The sequence below is a fragment of the Ahaetulla prasina genome, chromosome 5 (assembly GCF_028640845.1).
Source record: "Ahaetulla prasina isolate Xishuangbanna chromosome 5, ASM2864084v1, whole genome shotgun sequence".
Classification (NCBI taxonomy): Eukaryota; Metazoa; Chordata; class Lepidosauria; order Squamata; family Colubridae; genus Ahaetulla; species Ahaetulla prasina.
The window spans coordinates 100,217,484-100,234,455 of NC_080543.1; positions in this window are offsets into that span (position 1 = coordinate 100,217,484).

Below are 16,972 nucleotides of genomic sequence, written 5' to 3' on the forward strand. Positions count from 1 at the left end.
TCGTATAGATAACCATTAAACTCCTCGGCACATCCCTGTAAGGGGTCATCCCGCTCCCCCTGGTGAAGGAGGGAACGGGTTACCCGAAACAGGGCGGCCGGGCGGTTATCTGCCGACGCAATGAGGGAGGAAGCGTAGGAGCGCCTCGCCACCCTCAGTGCCACTAGGTAGGTCCTTGAAAAAGACCTAACTAGTGTCCGATCAGCGTCAGAACGGCTGGACCTCCAAACACTCTCTAGGCGTCTTCTCCGCCTCTTGCAATTACTTGCTTGCAATTACTGCTTGCAATTACTGCAAGTTCAAGTCCTACCAGGCCCAAGGTTGACTCAGCCTTCCATCCTTTATAAGGTAGGTAAAATGAGGACCTAGATTGTTGGGGGCAATTAAGTTGACTTTGTATATTAAAAAAATGGATGAAGACTATTGCTTAACACATTGTAAGCCGCCTAAGTCTTTGGAGAAGGGCGGGATATAAATTCAAATAATAATAATAATTCAAATTAATAATAATAATAATAATAATAATAATAATAATAATAATAATAATAATAATAATAATAATAATAATAATAATCTTCTGCAATAACACAAACTCAATTTATGGGATACAAATAACAGAACCCTTTTCCAACAGTGACCACAGCATAATAGACTTTTGTCTCAATATACGCCCTTACAAAAATCATAATAATAATAGTATTCCAACCTACAATTTCAAAAAAGCCAACTATGACCTTATAAACTACGACCTCTCATTTCTTGACTGGCAAAATCTGTTCTCAACCTGAATCACTGCAGAAGACCACTATAAAGTTTTCCTACTCAAAGTCAATAGAGTCATTAAACTCTACGTACCAGTAACCACCACCAAAATAAGGAAAAACAAATTACCCATATCAATAAAAAAGCTTCAATCCAAAAAAAAATCCCTTTGGAGAAAAAAAAGGGGGGGCATGTAGCTAATTTCAAAAACTGCTACAGAGATATATGCAACCAAATAAAAATTGAATGCACAAATTACCACACCAAACAAGAAGAAAACCTTCTGCGCACAAATTCCAATTGTGCTTTTTATAATTTTGTGAATAACAAACTTAAAGACTCGAGATCCATCCCACCACTAAAAGATTCTAACGACAAAGAATATAATGATGAAACAGTCAAAGCAAACCTCTTCAACATATTATTTGGCTCAGTCTTTGTTAACAGTAATGACTCATACCCGACATTCCGCAATCATACCAACAATGACTATAACGATCTAACACATATAGACTTCACAGAAGATAATGTTGAAAAAGCTCTTCGCAAACTGAACCATTCCTATCTATTGGACCTGATGGACTATGTGCATACTTCTTAAAAAAACTTTCCACTAATATAGCAGAACCCCTAAGCATAATCTTTGAAAAAGCTTTCACGTCCAGTTCCCTTCCCAAACTTTGGTCACTAGCCACAATCATCCCTATCTTCAAAAAAGGAGACCCCAGCTTAGTTGAAAATTGCAAACCTATCTCTCTATGCTATGTCACCTGTAAAGTTATGGAATCTATCATCAACCAATCCATTATCCTCCACCTAGAAACAAACTATCTACTCTCTAATAACCAATTTGATTTCAGGAAAAAATTATCATGTAATTTACAACTTCTCCACTGCAAAAACATATGGACTACAAATCTTGATCAAGGCAAAGCAATAGATGCAATTTACATAGACTTCTGTAAAGCTTTTGACTCAGTAGTACATGACAAACTTCTCCTAAAACTAAAATCTTATGGCATCTCAGGACCCCTCCACAATTGGATAACAGCTTTCCTGTCTAACAGACAACAAGTGGTCAAAATTGGCAATGGTCTATCTAATCCTGTTCCTGTCAAAAGTGGTGTTCCCCAAGGCAGCGTTCTTGGACCAACACTCTTCATATTATACATTAATGATCTCTGTGAACACATTACAAGTAATTGTGTTCTCTTTACTGATGATGTCAAACTATTTAACACCACCAACAATACAGCTACTCTTCAAAAAGACCTTGACTTTGTGTCAGAATGGTCTAAAACCTGGCAACTCCAAATCTCAACCAGCAAATGCTCTGTCTTACACATTGGGAAAAAGAATCCAAACACTAAATACAAACTCGATGGACATTACCTTACAGATGACTCCCACCCAGTCAAAGACCTTGGAGTCTTCATATCCAATGACCTAAGTGCCAAAGCCCACTGCAACTACATCGCAAAAAAAGCATTAACAGTTGTTAACCTAATCTTAAGTAGCTTCTTCTCCACTACACTACTAACCAGAGCTTATAAAACATTTGCTAGACCAATTCTTGAATACAGCTCACCTGTCTGGAACCCATATCATATTTCAGACATCTATACAATTGAATGTGTCCAGAAATATTTTACAAGAAGAGTTCTCCACTCCTCTGAATATAACAAAATACTTTATGCCACCAGACTTGAAATTTTGATTTTAGAACTCCGCCGCCTTTGACAGGGCCTATGTTTAACTCATAGAATCATCTATTGCAATGTCCTTCCTGTTGAGGATTACTTCAGCTTCAATCAAAACAATACAAGAGCAAACAATAGATTTAAACTTAATGTTAACCGCTTCAATCTTGATTGCAGAAAATATGACTTCAGTAACAGAGTTATTAATGCTTGGAACACACTACCAGACTCTGTGGTATCTACTCAAAATCCCCAAAACTTTAACCAAAAACTATCTACTGTTGACCTCACCCCATTCCTAAGAGGTCTGTAAGGGGCGTGCATAAGAGCACAAACGTGCCCACCGTTCCTGTCCTACTGTTTCCTTTCACTATATCCAATTTATATAGTTATTACATACTTATACTCATATATATGCTTATATATTATATAGTTAATTCATGCTTATGCTTATGTATACTATTGTGACAAAATAAATAAAATAAATAAAAAATACATGGTTAACTCCAACCATGCTTCTTTTCTTCCTACTTTGTTCTTCTTAATAGTTGGGATTGTTCAGCTGGTTTCTAGGTTATTGCTCTTTTGTCTTGTCATAAACTGTGAAATCATCTTGTTCTGTGTTTCCTCAGATCATTTAACATACTTGACTATACAAGATTTTTGTGTACATTTTGTGTATGTATGCACATAGAGGAATTGAAAAAATGTAATGGCAAATTACTAGCTAAGTTCACTCACATATCCTATTTTTTTCAAAGGTATTGGCATTATAAATATAATTATTTTAGATTATACTTCTTTTGGTATTCCACCATGTTAGTTATAATGTGTAAGAAAGATGAATTGCTTAAAGTACTTTGCTGTACCTGTGAACTATTTAAAACAAAAACACAAATGTTGCAAATATTCAAGGAACTGAAATAACAAGCAGTGACCTCTGTGTGAAAAGTTTAAAAAAGTCATGACAGTCATTGTGGCAGGATTAGTGAAGCCTCTTTGTACCTATGTGCACAATGTCAGTGCACATATAAAAGGGGCAGGGCTTTGATTGCCCTAACACAACTTCCATTTTGACACTCATGAAAACACTGGTGATGATAAGACTTTTTCACATGTTGGGAAACAATGGTGTGGTAGTGATTAAATTGTCAGACTGGAACCAAGGAGACCAAGACACTACCTAATTCAGATATGGAACTTACTGGGTCAATTGCTTTTTCTCAGGACTGTGGTTGTGATGCTAAAATGAGGAATGTATACTTCCTTGAGCTGCCTGGAAGAAAGGTAGAATATGAATATAAATATAAATATAAATAAATGATGTACTAAAATTATCATGTCTTACAACCTCTAACTCGGCAAAACAGTGCATCATAGGACAATAATCTTTGAACCAAGATCCTCAAATGGGCTAATTACAAACTATATCCAAAATCTAGAACCAATGATTTCAGTGGGATTGAAATTTGGTAAATTTATCATCATTTCTATGCTGCTAAGCTGCTGCTGAAGTCCACACATCTTCAAATTGCCAACGCTGAGAAACACTGATATAGACCTTTCCAATTTGATAACCTATAGAGATGTGAGATTATAACTCCCAGGCAATTATTATTAAGAATAGTAATTAAATTACCCTGGAGAGCATCCAATTAGGAAAACCAGAACTAACCAATTCTTTAAAGCATGATCATCAGCTAGGAAAAGATTGCCAGACCACAGACTTACTCATAATCTTGTTCCAATATTACAAAATGCTGACTATAATATAAGAAAGTGAGTACAGGATTTATTTTAATGTTTCATTTATTATTTTAGATGCTACCAAATCCAAAACAACTCTGAGCAGCTTCCAATATAAGAAACAAAGTAAAATAAAGTTATTAGTTAGGAAAGAAAATAGAGAACAAGATAGAAAATAGAGAACAAAATGGCAAATTCAGCCAGCAACTCAAAAAACATATGCAGACATACCTTACTAGATGCTTCAGTCATCATCTAGATCAGAGCCTGGAAGAATTAAGGCTTCAACAGCAATGTTTGCATTTATTTACCCAGAAATAGATCTCATCTGAGTTTCCTACAACTTGCTATCATGTTTACTGTACACAAAATTGCATAATCAATAATTGGTGTTGGGCAATGAGGAGACATTTAATTAGTGAAGCTGGATATGAATGTTATGTTTGTTTAATTTGGATGCATAGGTGTCTGTGTCTGTTTCACTATAATATGGAATGAAAACAACATCGGATTAAAAAATCTTAGATAAGCCAGACATTCTAATTTAATGAAGGCAGTTCTTATTTTTATGTGAATTAAAGAGTTCTGGGAGATCCTGGGAAAAACCCCAAACTAGGAAAAGAGGAAATAATTTCTCTCTATATAAAAGGTTCAATTTCCTGACAACTTCAGTTAAGCAACCTTATTACCCATTTAGCAGCAGTGCCAGTATCAGTATGGCAGTTTGGTCTAGAAACTAGAAGACTGTGAGTTCTAGTCCTGTGTTAAGACATGAACGCTGGTTGGGTGACTTTGGGACACTCACTTTCCCTCATCTCAACCCACCTCACAGAGTTGTTGTTGTGGGAAAAATAAGTAGAGGAAGGAGTAGTAGGTATGTTTGTTGTCTTACCAGTGTATATAAAAATAATGAAGGTGGAATAAAAATATAAAAATAAATAAATGCTGGAAAGTCATCATTGATTAGAATAAATACGATGGCTAAGAATCATGGTGGTGCAGGGGTTAGAATGTAGCATTGAAGGCTAATTCTGATGACCGCCAAGAGTTCAATCTTCAGCCAACTCAAGATTGACTCAGCCTTCCTTCCTTCCAAAGTCAGTAAAATGAGGATCAAGATTGTTGGGGGCAATATGCTGACTCTGTAAACTGCTTAGAGAGGACTGTAAAGCACTATGAAGTGGTATATAAGTCTAAATGCTGTTGCTAAATAGATACAAATCTGCCAATGATATAAGCTTCATATTCTGCGTATTTATTCATTCCTTAAATATACTGTAATCTTATGCATGTCTATCCAATAAATCTTATTTTGCAGAAATGCCTATTTATATTTGGGGCCAGATAGGACTTGACCACAATTAAACAACTTCCAATTGCATTACCTCATGCAGAAGAAACACTTTTTTCATGATTGTAGATAGAGTTTACAATCTTCATACTACATCCAAGTCAGGTATGGTTCCAAATGTTTAAATACAGTAAATTGGCAGGAGAAGTTTTTGAAAGCTTCCAGACTCTATCTTAAACTTAAAGAAGTCCACTGGTTCATTCACAGTAATCAAAAAAAATTCACATAAAGAATCCCAGCAATAATGGCCACAATGATGGCCAGCAATGTACATGGTGCATTTTAGGAAATGTTACTGGGCTGTGTCTAAATGAAGAACCTCCAAAACTTCACTTTGTCCAGGGAGAAGACTGAGCTTCTCTAGAGACACCAAAGTCCTGAGATTTATAAAATCTTTGTTGACTCTTAAAATATATTCCCACATGACCCTCACAACACTGAGCAGCCTGAAAGAACTTAATGCAACTTTTTAAAGCAGGGATCTTCAACCTTGGCAACTTTAAGCCTGGTGGACTTCAACTCCCAGAATTCTAGAAGTTTGAAGTCCACCAGGCTTAAAGTTGCCAAAGTTGGAGACCCCTGTTTTAAAGAGTTAAAGCAAAAAACTGCTCTGAGTTCCCCTTGCACTCTACCTGGATATAAATTTATGAGTAGGGAAAGCACAATATCCAAACTGTGAGCATGCTCTTTATTGTGTTTTCACTCCCACTCAAATCTTTTATTTATTTATTTTTTATTTATCTGTGTTGAAGAGGTACCTGGGGTGTTCAGAAGCCAGGCATTCATTTCATGTTTTTTCTATTAGCTTAATAAAATTTCCCCTAGATACCACTAGAAGATGACAACCAGGGAATATTTGATTGATTTTTAATTTAGAAAAGGGTTTATTTTATTTATTTATTTTATTATTTAAATTTATATACCGCCCTATCTCCCAAAGGACTCAGGGCGGTTCACAGGCATATAAAACATCGATACACAAAATTAAAATAATCTTTAAAAAACTTATTCCAATGCCCTATCATTAAAAATAGAAATATAAATATTAAAATCAATTTAAAACCCCTATAGAATTTAAAATCTAAGCCAGTCCTGCACAGATGAATAAATGTGTCTTGAGCTCGCGACGGAAGGTACGAAGGTCCGGAAGTTGACGGAGTCCTGGGGGGAGCTCGTTCCAGAGGGCGGGAGCCCCCACAGAGAAGGCCCTTCCCCTGGGCGTCGCCAGACGACACTGCCTAGCTGACGGCACCCTGAGGAGTCCCTCCCTGTGAGAGCGCACGGGTCGGTGAGAGGTATCTGGTCGCAGTAGGCGGTCCCGTAGATAACCCGGCCCTATGCCATGGAGCGCTTTAAAGGTGGTCACCAAAACCTTGAAGCGCACCCGGAAGGCCACAGGTAGCCAGTGCAGCCTGCGCAGGATGGGTGTTATGCGGGAGCCACGAGGGGCTCCATCTATCACCCGCGCAGCCGCATTCTGGACTAACTGTAGCCTCCGGATGCCCTTCAAGGGGAGCCCCATGTAGAGAGCGTTGCAGTAATCCAGGCGAGACGTTTATCCTCTGTTGATCTGGGAAATCATTGCTCCATTTGAGAGTCTAAAGAAAATTCTTATTACATCTATGAGCTAAGGAACATTATTGGCTGCATGTGATCAGTTACTCTTTATCATACTTGGATGAGTTTATCTTGCTCTCTGCACTTGATGCCATTGTGCATGTAGTTCTGAATGGAAGAGGATTTATTATATTTATATATTCATGCACCAGAGACCTCTCTCCCATTTACTGAAGAATTTGACCATGCAATGTTAAGGTCTATAGTGCTGTTTTCAGACTGCAATGCTTTCTCTTTCTTCTTTTTCTTGCATTTGTTGTTTTAAGATTTTAAATTTTTATTTTTAAAAGATTTTAAAGTTTTTTCAAGTTTTGCTCCTAGACGTGCCTGGTTTTTTTTCCTCTTTAGTATAGAGTACCATTTAAAGGCTAACTGCATGGTATCCAAGAGCAGGATGAACTTGAAAGTCCATAACCAAATGTGCTCGATACATTGCTATTGATAAGATGGTCATTGAAGAACAAGAATTTTTTCCAAACTATTTAAGATTTTGAAGGTTACAATTAGCATTTTAAATTGGAGACACAAAACTATAGCCACTGTTTCCGGTACATACAGGAACAATATTCTTCCCTTATCAATTATTTATCTGAATTCTGCTCTAGTTGAAATTTCCAAAGAATATTTATTGGAAACAACATACAGGATATATTACATTCCAATATCAGAGCATCTATAGCACTACAAAAGATGCAAAAGATGCAATGACAAATAATCTTTATTTTAAGAAATCCTGTATCTTCTATATATTTAATATTAGAATATCATAACATAGCAATAGCATTTAGACTTACATACCACTTCCCAGTGCTTTACAGCTCTCTCTCTAAGCAGTTTACAGAGTCAGCATATTGCCCCAACAATCTGGGTCCTCATTTTACTGACCTCAGAAGGATAGAAGGCTGAGTCAATCTTGGGCCGGTGAGAACCAAACTGCCAAACTGCTGACAGTTACCAATCATCAGAATTAGCCTGCAAGACTGCATTCTAACTACTGCACCACCATGGCTCTTAGATGGCACAAATATCTTGGGATGCAATCAAGATATCATCTAGATTAAATTGTCCAGACATTAACAAAATCTGCACCAATATAGTGCCTAGAACCCCACTAATAGAAACTTGCTGAACCCATTCTTACTGTCATATCAGTGTGTGTATATTCTTTTTTTTTATTTCATTTTGTCACAACAGTATATACAATCATCAACACAAACAATAACCCATCATGAGAGAAAACGTATATATAAGTAAAAGTATAAGTAAAAGAATGCATATAATATTATAATGAAGGGAACAATAGGAAAGGAACGGTAGCACTTTTGTGCTCTTATGCACGCCCCTTATAGTCTTCTTAGGAATGGGGTGAGGTCAATAGTAGACAGTTTTTGGTTGAAGATTTTGGGGTTTTGAGTAGAGACTATAGAGTCAGGTAGTGAGTTCCAAGCGTTAACAACTCTGTTACAAAAGTCATTTTTTCTGCAATCAAGTTTGAAGCAGTTGACATTAAATTTGAATCTATTGTTTGCTCTTGTATTCTTGCGATTGAAGCTGAAGTAGTCTTTTACAGGAAGCATAGTACAATAGATGATTTTGTGTGTTAAACACAGATTATGTCAGAGTCGGTGGAGTTCTAAGTTTTCTAATCCCAGGATTTCAAGCCTGGTGGTATAAGGTATTTTGTTGTTTTCGGAGGAGTGAAGAACTCTTTTAGTAAAATATTTCTGGATGCGTTCGATAGTATTAATGTCAGAGATGTGGTATGGGTTCCAGACGGATAAGCTGTATTCAAGAATAGGTCTGGCAAATGTTTTGTATGCTCTGGTTAGTAGTGTAGAGTTTTTGGAAAAGAAGCTATGTAAAATTAGGTTTACAACTCTTAGAGCTTTTTTTGCTATGTAGCTGCAGTGGGCTTTGGCATTTAGGTCATTTGATATGAAAACTCCAAGGTCTTTGACAGGGAGGGGGTCGTCAGTAAGGTAATGTCCATCAAGCTTGTACTTGATGTTAGGGTTCTTTTTACCAATATGTAAGACTGAGCATTTGCTGGTTGATATTTGAAGTTGCCAAGTTTTAGACCAAGTCAAGGTCATCTTGAAGAGTAGAAGTATTGTTAGTGGTATTGAATAGTTTGATGTTGTCAGCGAAGAGAACACAATAACTTGAGATAAGGTCACAGAGATCATTTATGTATAGTATGAAGAGCGTTGGTCCAGGAACACTACCTTGGGGAACGCCACTTTTGATAGGAACAGGATTTGATAGAGCATTGCCAATTTTGACCACTTGTTGTCTGTTTGATAGGAAGGCATTTATCCAATTGTGAAGAGGTCCTGAAATGCCGTAGGATTTTAGTGTTAAGAGAAGTTTGTCATGTACTACTGAGTCAAATTCTATTCATGGAATAGAATCAAATTCTATTCATGGAAGCTTGCAACTTCCACCTTGACATATGGCCTCTGTAACAATCACACCTGGAAAAATGGGGTGCCAACCAGGAATTTTTATTCCTGAACACACATTAAGAATAAAAATTACCAAGGAGTTGATGGGAAGATAATACGGCCAATCATTGACAACTATATTAGCCTTCCCTATATCTTTTTTTTTTTTTTTTACATTTATATCCCGCCCTTCTCCGAAGACTCAGGGCGGCTTACAGTGTATAAGGCAATAGTCTCATTCTATTTGTATATTTACAAAGTCAACTTATTGCCCCCCCAACAATCTGGGTCCTCATTTTACCTACCTTATAAAGGATGGAAGGCTGAGTCAACCTTGGGCCGGGCTTGAACCTGCAGTAATTGCAGGCTATTGTGTTCTAATAACAGGCTCCTTATAGCCTGAGCTATTCCGGCCCCGGAATAAAAAAGTTTTCATAAAAAAGTTTTATTTTTACAATCATATCAAACATCTCATCCAATGTACAGTTATATACAATTAGTTGGGCTTTCCCAGTCACCACCCCCCTTTTTAACACTCTTCCCTCTTCTACCTTCTTCTACTTTCCAACCTTCATCTCCTTCTCTTATCTACATCCTCTCCTCCCTCCACCCTACACCTTCCTTCTCCCTCTTCTACCCCTCTTCCTTCCTCTTCTCCTCTTTCCTACCTCCTACTCTCTCCTCTTTTCTCCCTCCCCATCATTCTAAAATGGTAACTGGGCAGACCCGACCCTACATTAATTATATTTATACATCTTCAATAATCCCTGTACATTAACCATCACTCCATCCTCTACCCTCAATCCCCCAATTCCCCTCCCCCTTACCCCCCCACCCCCCACCCCGACTTCCCAGAACAAAATGCAGGGTATCAAAACTAACAATCATAATCCAAAATAATTCCTAAATTATAATCTCTAGTCACCCCACACATAGTCACACTCTCAATTCCCCTTTCCTTCAAAAATATATCTAATACAAAATATTTCCTAAATTTACTCATATGCTATTCGATATTTTTTTATCTGATACTTATTTTGAATATAATCAATCCACATTTTCCATTCTAAAATATATTTAATATATATTTTTCTAATATAGCCTTCCCTATCTCATAGCCCTACAGCTGTTAGGATTGCAATTCCCAGCCAGCACAGGCAACTGTCATTAATGTTAACAAAAGTAGAACAATAGAATTGTTGGAACCGATTCCAGTCAGGAATACTATATAAGAAAAGCCACATCTAAATAAATTAATCCCTTGTGGCTATCTCTTCAACTATTCTCAATAGGCCACTTCATATCCCATATTGTAGCATACTATTCCTAGGCATAACAATACTTTAACAAAAGTATTTGGTCTTCTCCATGTTTTGTGAACTATATTTGTACAAATTCTTCTGAAAAATGTGTCCTTAGCTATATATTCGAGTAACGGATGCTTTCTTTTTTATTAAAAAAAGTGGTCACAGTTGACTAGAATTTACTGTCTGTGTATTTGTATTAGTCACATTTTTAATGCACTGAATAGGCTGATTCCAATTAAGTTAATTGCACTTAGGTCCCTCTGAAAGCAACATGTAAAGTTAGTAATGACTTGAGGTTTCTTTATTTCAGTAGGAATAAAGTGCAACTTAATGAGCAGAGTAATTGTAATTGTCATCAGGGGGGTGATGAGGCAGTTCTTCCAGCCAGAGCAAAAGGTACAGGAAAATTCTTCCCTCTGTTTTTTTCTTAATGGAATGAGGATATCAGTGTAGATGATTTGGAGCTTTGATCCACCCAATGAAAATAACCAGAATAACATCCCTACGTGTAAAATTGGAGCCCTCTTCTTGAAAGAAAAATATTACACCAAACTAATCCACAGAGTAAACATATCTATAAAACACAATGCCAATAATTTCATATACTATTATCATTGATAATTGCAATAGTAAAGGCGAAAAGATGTGGAAAATTGTATTATAAAGAGAACTATGTTGCTCAAACCTTTTTCTTGTCACTTGGTCAAAACCAATTGACTTGGTCAAATATTGACAAACAGTACATATTGATAATTTATTTCAGAAAATTAGGGTCTATTTTTAGTGCTGAATATTTCTTTTCAATCAAAGAAAACATTTGTATCTCAGGGTTGAACTATGGAGTCTTTGGTGCTCTTTCAGCTTGGTTGTTTTCTTGTAGATGATCCATTACCCAAAATAACATCAATATGATTCAGCATGGGTTTTGTTCCCTGTTTTTGTATAGTAGCTTGACCTCCCAGTTTTGGTGGGGCTATGGTTTTCTCCTTGGTAGCTCCTTGATTAGGGTACTGTTTTCCTCTTGTTTGATTGGAATTAATCCCTGCTTATCTGAGTATTGGCTGCTGGAGAAGATATGTTCTAGTTTTTTTGTTTTCTTCTTAGCTTTTTATTGTCTCTTTTAAACAATGTGTAAGTATGGTTTATTTCTATGTGTTTATTAATGACTGATTTGTCTGAATGCCAACCTTCCAAGAATTCCCTAGTATTTCTGGATTTTGCTTAGTTTAGATTCTCACAGTTTCTCAGCTGAAAACTATGGTTGAGTCTGTCCATGTTTTGCAAAATTAATTTTCATTGTGTCTTTTGATTGCTTGTTGGTGTTCATGGATGTGCTCTACTAAGCTTCTGTCCGTCTATCCTACTCACTGGCTGTTACGCTGTTGTGGATGACTCCTGTTTTTTTCTTCCTGGTTCTTTCATTTTACTGAAGTCATGTTTTGAAGGGCTAATGTCATATAATTGAAAGTGTTGGTTGTTTCTGAGATGCTTTTGAAATATGTTACCTGTTATCCTTTTCACAGCTTTGCATACTTTTGATGTAGTAGGTTGAATAGTCAGGTATTTTTGCATGGGTATCCAGTGTTTTGGGAGATGTTATAGAGTGTTGGAAGACTGTTTCTTTGTGTCTTTGCAGTTTCCTTGGCAAAATTTCAGAATTGATTTGCCATTGCCTAATTCTTCCTTGGGCTGAGAGAGTGAATGGTTCAAAGGCACCCAACTTGCTCTGTGCCTAAGGCAAGATTAGAACTCACAGTCTCCCAGTTTCTAGCATGATGCCTTAATCACAATACCAAACTGTCTTTCTGTCTTTCTTCTCCTACCTAAAATAATGGCTAGTTTTGAGGTCACTGTTTATTCCTGCAAAACCTTTCACCACCAATCCTATCAGGAACAAAGAACAAATGCCTGAGTTAAATACATTGCCAAGAAGTCATCTGGGATCAATAGAATCTAATTCTTAATTTTGCAAGTTAAAAAATTATGTGCCTCAGAATTGAATTGATCCAAACTAATAATAGCATGAGAGATCCTGCTTTTCCAGAAATGGAGTCCTCATATTTGCAGCTGCTATCAGTAGAGCTCTGCAGAGACATTTCCATTTGATTGCTGGAGATGTAATTTCAGCAGGAGCCCTTGTTAGAGGATGCGCTCTAGAAGACAAGCAGGGTGCTGTAAGATACTGAGCAATTAAGTAGCAGAATGTCCCATTCAAAGCTAAATAGTTTAATACAGTTGTTTTGGATTTTTGAGTATGTGTTTAGCCTGCTATCAAATAATATTAGTATTATTATTTATTCAATTTTTATACCGCCTTTCTCCCGAAGGACTCAGGGCGGTGTACAGCCAAGATAAAACAAAACGATACAAAAATATACAATTTAAAATACAAATTAAAAAACTTATTATATAGGTGGCCTAAAAAACTTTAAAAATATATAAAACTAAAAACCCCATTAAAATTAGTAATAAATTTAAAACCAATAAAATTTAGGCCAGCCCCGCGCGAATAAATAGATGTGTTTTCAGTTCGCGGCGGAAGGTCCTAAGGTCAGGTATTTGGCGTAAACCCGGGGGAAGTTCGTTCCAGAGGGTGGGAGCCCCCACAGAGAAAGATCTTCCCCTGGGGGCCGCCAGCCGACATTGCTTGGCGGAAGGCACCCTGAGAAGTCCCTCTCTGTGAGAGCGCACGGGTCGGTGGGAGGCATGTAGAAAATTCATTCTATTCTAAACAAAAACTTCAAATATATTGTAGGAGGGGAGTTATGTTAATTAGGAGTGTAATATGTGTAGTACATTTTCTAACTAACCAGTTTTATTAGGGCTCCTTGGTTCTCTCTGAGCTTGCTTATTTTCCTGCAGACATTTCATTACCCTAACTAGGTAACATCATCAGTGCTAGTAAGGAGGGCTGTTTGCTGTCAGTTTATATTCTGGTGGACTTGCTTCTCTGCGTGGGTGATCTTAGAAATTCTTTGGTTGTTGGGCTGTTTACTGGTAGCTCTTTGGCAATTTCTCTGGTGTTTTTACTTGATCTGAAGTTAACCTTGGAGTTAAACCAGGGGTGAAATGGTCCCGGTTCGCACCGGCTCACCGATTAGGTAGCAATGGCAGCTGCTGGTTCGGAGGACCGGTAGCAAAAATCCGTGGCCCCGCCCCCTGCCTCTGCTGAGCCGCACCATCAGCAGAGGTTTTTTTTTTTACTTTTAAAAGTTTTTCTTCAGCCAAAACATGCCTTTAAAAGTAAAAAAAAAAAAAACCATCTGATGATCGCGGGGCTGAGCAGAGATCATCAGAACACTTTAAAAGTTGTTTTTTTTTTAAAAGCCTCTGCAGCCGAAAGGGAAAAAAAGGAAAAAGGGTGGGTGGGGGCTTTAAAAGGCTCCTCTGGCCATCCCAGCTGAGTTCCTCATCACCAGAACCTTAAAAAACATATTTTCTACATGTTAAAACAGTTATTTTAAGAGGTTCTGGGCTGCTATGAGGGAACTTCAGCTGAGATCGTCAGAGGAGCTGACTTTAAAACTTTTTTTCCTCTGGCGATCCCAGAGGAGTTTCCTGATCCTAGCAGGCTTTTAAAATCACTTTTTAACAGCCCCCACTTACAAGAGCCCCCACCCATGCCCACCCAATGCCCCCTCCTCACTTACCTATAATTACTGCATACTGCTCCTTTCGGGCTGGCAACGCAATGCTTACTTCAGCTACTGATTACAGCCTGCTTTGACTTCCTGCTTTGCTGAATGAGGAACTCTGGGAGTTGAAGTGCACAAATCTAAAACTACTAAAGTTGGAGACCCCCTGATCTAAAAAAATAAATAAAAATAATAAAATAAAATATTTGTGCAGCTTTCTGAAATTTGGTGTGTTTCTGTAGTGTTTCACTCTAACTACACAAACACCCAAAATCTCACAAAGCTGTATGTGGCATTGCGTGTGTGTGTGAGTCAGTTGTGTTGTGTGTGTGTAAAGTGTGAAAGTGTGAGGTTCCTGCTTGTTGCAGGGGCCATTTTGGGTGAAGTGCATCTGCTTTTACATTGTGTGTGAGTCAGTTGTATTGTGTTGTGTTGTGTGTGTGTAAAGTGTGAAAGTTGGTTTTTGGTACCTCTTATAGTTTTGTATACTTTGTTTATTATTTTTATTATTTATTGTTATTGGCCACGCCCACCCAGTCATCTGACCACCAAGCCACGCCCACCAATTAAGCCACGCCCACAGAACCAGTAGGGAAAATTTTTAGATTTCACCCCTGAGTTAAACTATGTTGTAGTGGTTGCTGATTACTGGTGGAGAAGTGCTAAAGTCTTTTCTCTTTTGGGCTGGTTGATTGTTTCTTTTGCATCGTTTATAGATGTTGTTAACAGCTATGTGTCTTTTGATGGCTGATTTTATTAAAAGGTTTAAGCTTTCATTTTTCCAAAGCTGATGCATTATAAAATTTGTTATTATAGTCCTTATTTAACAAAGGGGAGACAATCTCTAAGACACTCTGCATGCCTCATCATGACTGACTGAAACACCATTAGGGAAAGATGGTGAAATTAATACCATTAGGGAAAGAGCAAAATTACTGCAAAATATAATCTGCAATTCCCAGTCCCTGTAGGCCAGGGATATCAAACTCGCATCGTCATGGCAGTGTCATGTGACTATCGGGATTTGTTTTCCTTTGCTAAACTGAATGTGGGTGTGGCCAGCACATGACGTATCTGGCCCATGGGTCACGAGTTTGAAGCTCTGCTGTATGCAGTCCAGTAAGATACCATGAGCTAAGGCAATCCAAAGCTCCAAATCATTTAAGGTGGAGTAAATTACTCCTATCTACGTCCTAACAAAGATCATCAAAATCAGTCCTGTTTCTGACTGCAATACTAATCCACTATTACCACTATGTCTTAACAATTTTCCCTAAAGAAGGAAAGTTGGAGTCAAGAAGGTATGTGTCCTTCACCACAGCTTCCGTCAAGGCTGCCAAAAACTGCCCTTCCTACAACGAGGCATTGGCGATCCTCTAGATGCAGGTGGTTATAGACACACCTATTAACAACCAAAGATGAAAAGAACCTGTGTAATATTATAAGATGGTACTTAAATCACCACTAAGGATTCTTCCCATTTGGTGCCAAGGCTCAAGGAATCTGAGCAACTTTATCAGGGAAATGCTGTGCAAATCAGTCACAGATGCCAGATAGAACATTTGCATGTTGCTCTTCCAAGAAGGGAGTTGGTTATTTAAATAAAATCAATGAAAAAAAATTCACCAACACAGTAAGTGTAAAATAATTTTGCCTACCATCTCATCATGTGGAAGTCTAAATGAGGATGTGTACCTGTGCTCAGGTACCTGTGCTCAGTGTACCTAATTCACTGTTCATTTTCCTCCACCAGCACTTCAGGCATTGTTTATGGCAGTTCACTTCCTGAAACTGAAGCATTAGAAAATGAAGGTTCCAACAAAGATCAGTTGCCAAAAGAAGGTCATCATATCAAACAGTTATCTTGGCCACATGCATTGAAGGTTTTCATGAAGTAGCAAAACAAATTTTAAAAAATTTAGTTTATGGAAAACTAAAACCAAGTTGCATATACAAACCAACCAAACCAACATATACAAAGTTTTTAATATTGACCATTAGCACTATCATTTTGTTTTAAAATAAAAGTGTAATAGTACTAGTGAGACCAAGTTGAAGCAACTTCTCCTGGGAAGCTCAACATTTTGTTCAACTTGTCATGTTAGATATCGTATTATTTTTAATGATATGATGATGAAGAAGATGGTGATGAACATGATATGCTAAATGACTATTCTGGTTCTACATTACCCATAATATGTTTGAGTTGGGTGTCTTATAAACAAATAAATAAATAAAATAAAATAAAATTCCACAAATTAGAGCTGTCTTGCTAGACTTTGGTTGAGGCTATAAAAAAAAACAGAAGAAAAGTTTTGCTGGTTTAAATGAAAGCTTACCAGTTCAACTATTCATTCCTTCAATAGTCAACCAGATGTTGGCAGCAAACAATAGGATTTTCCTACTATGT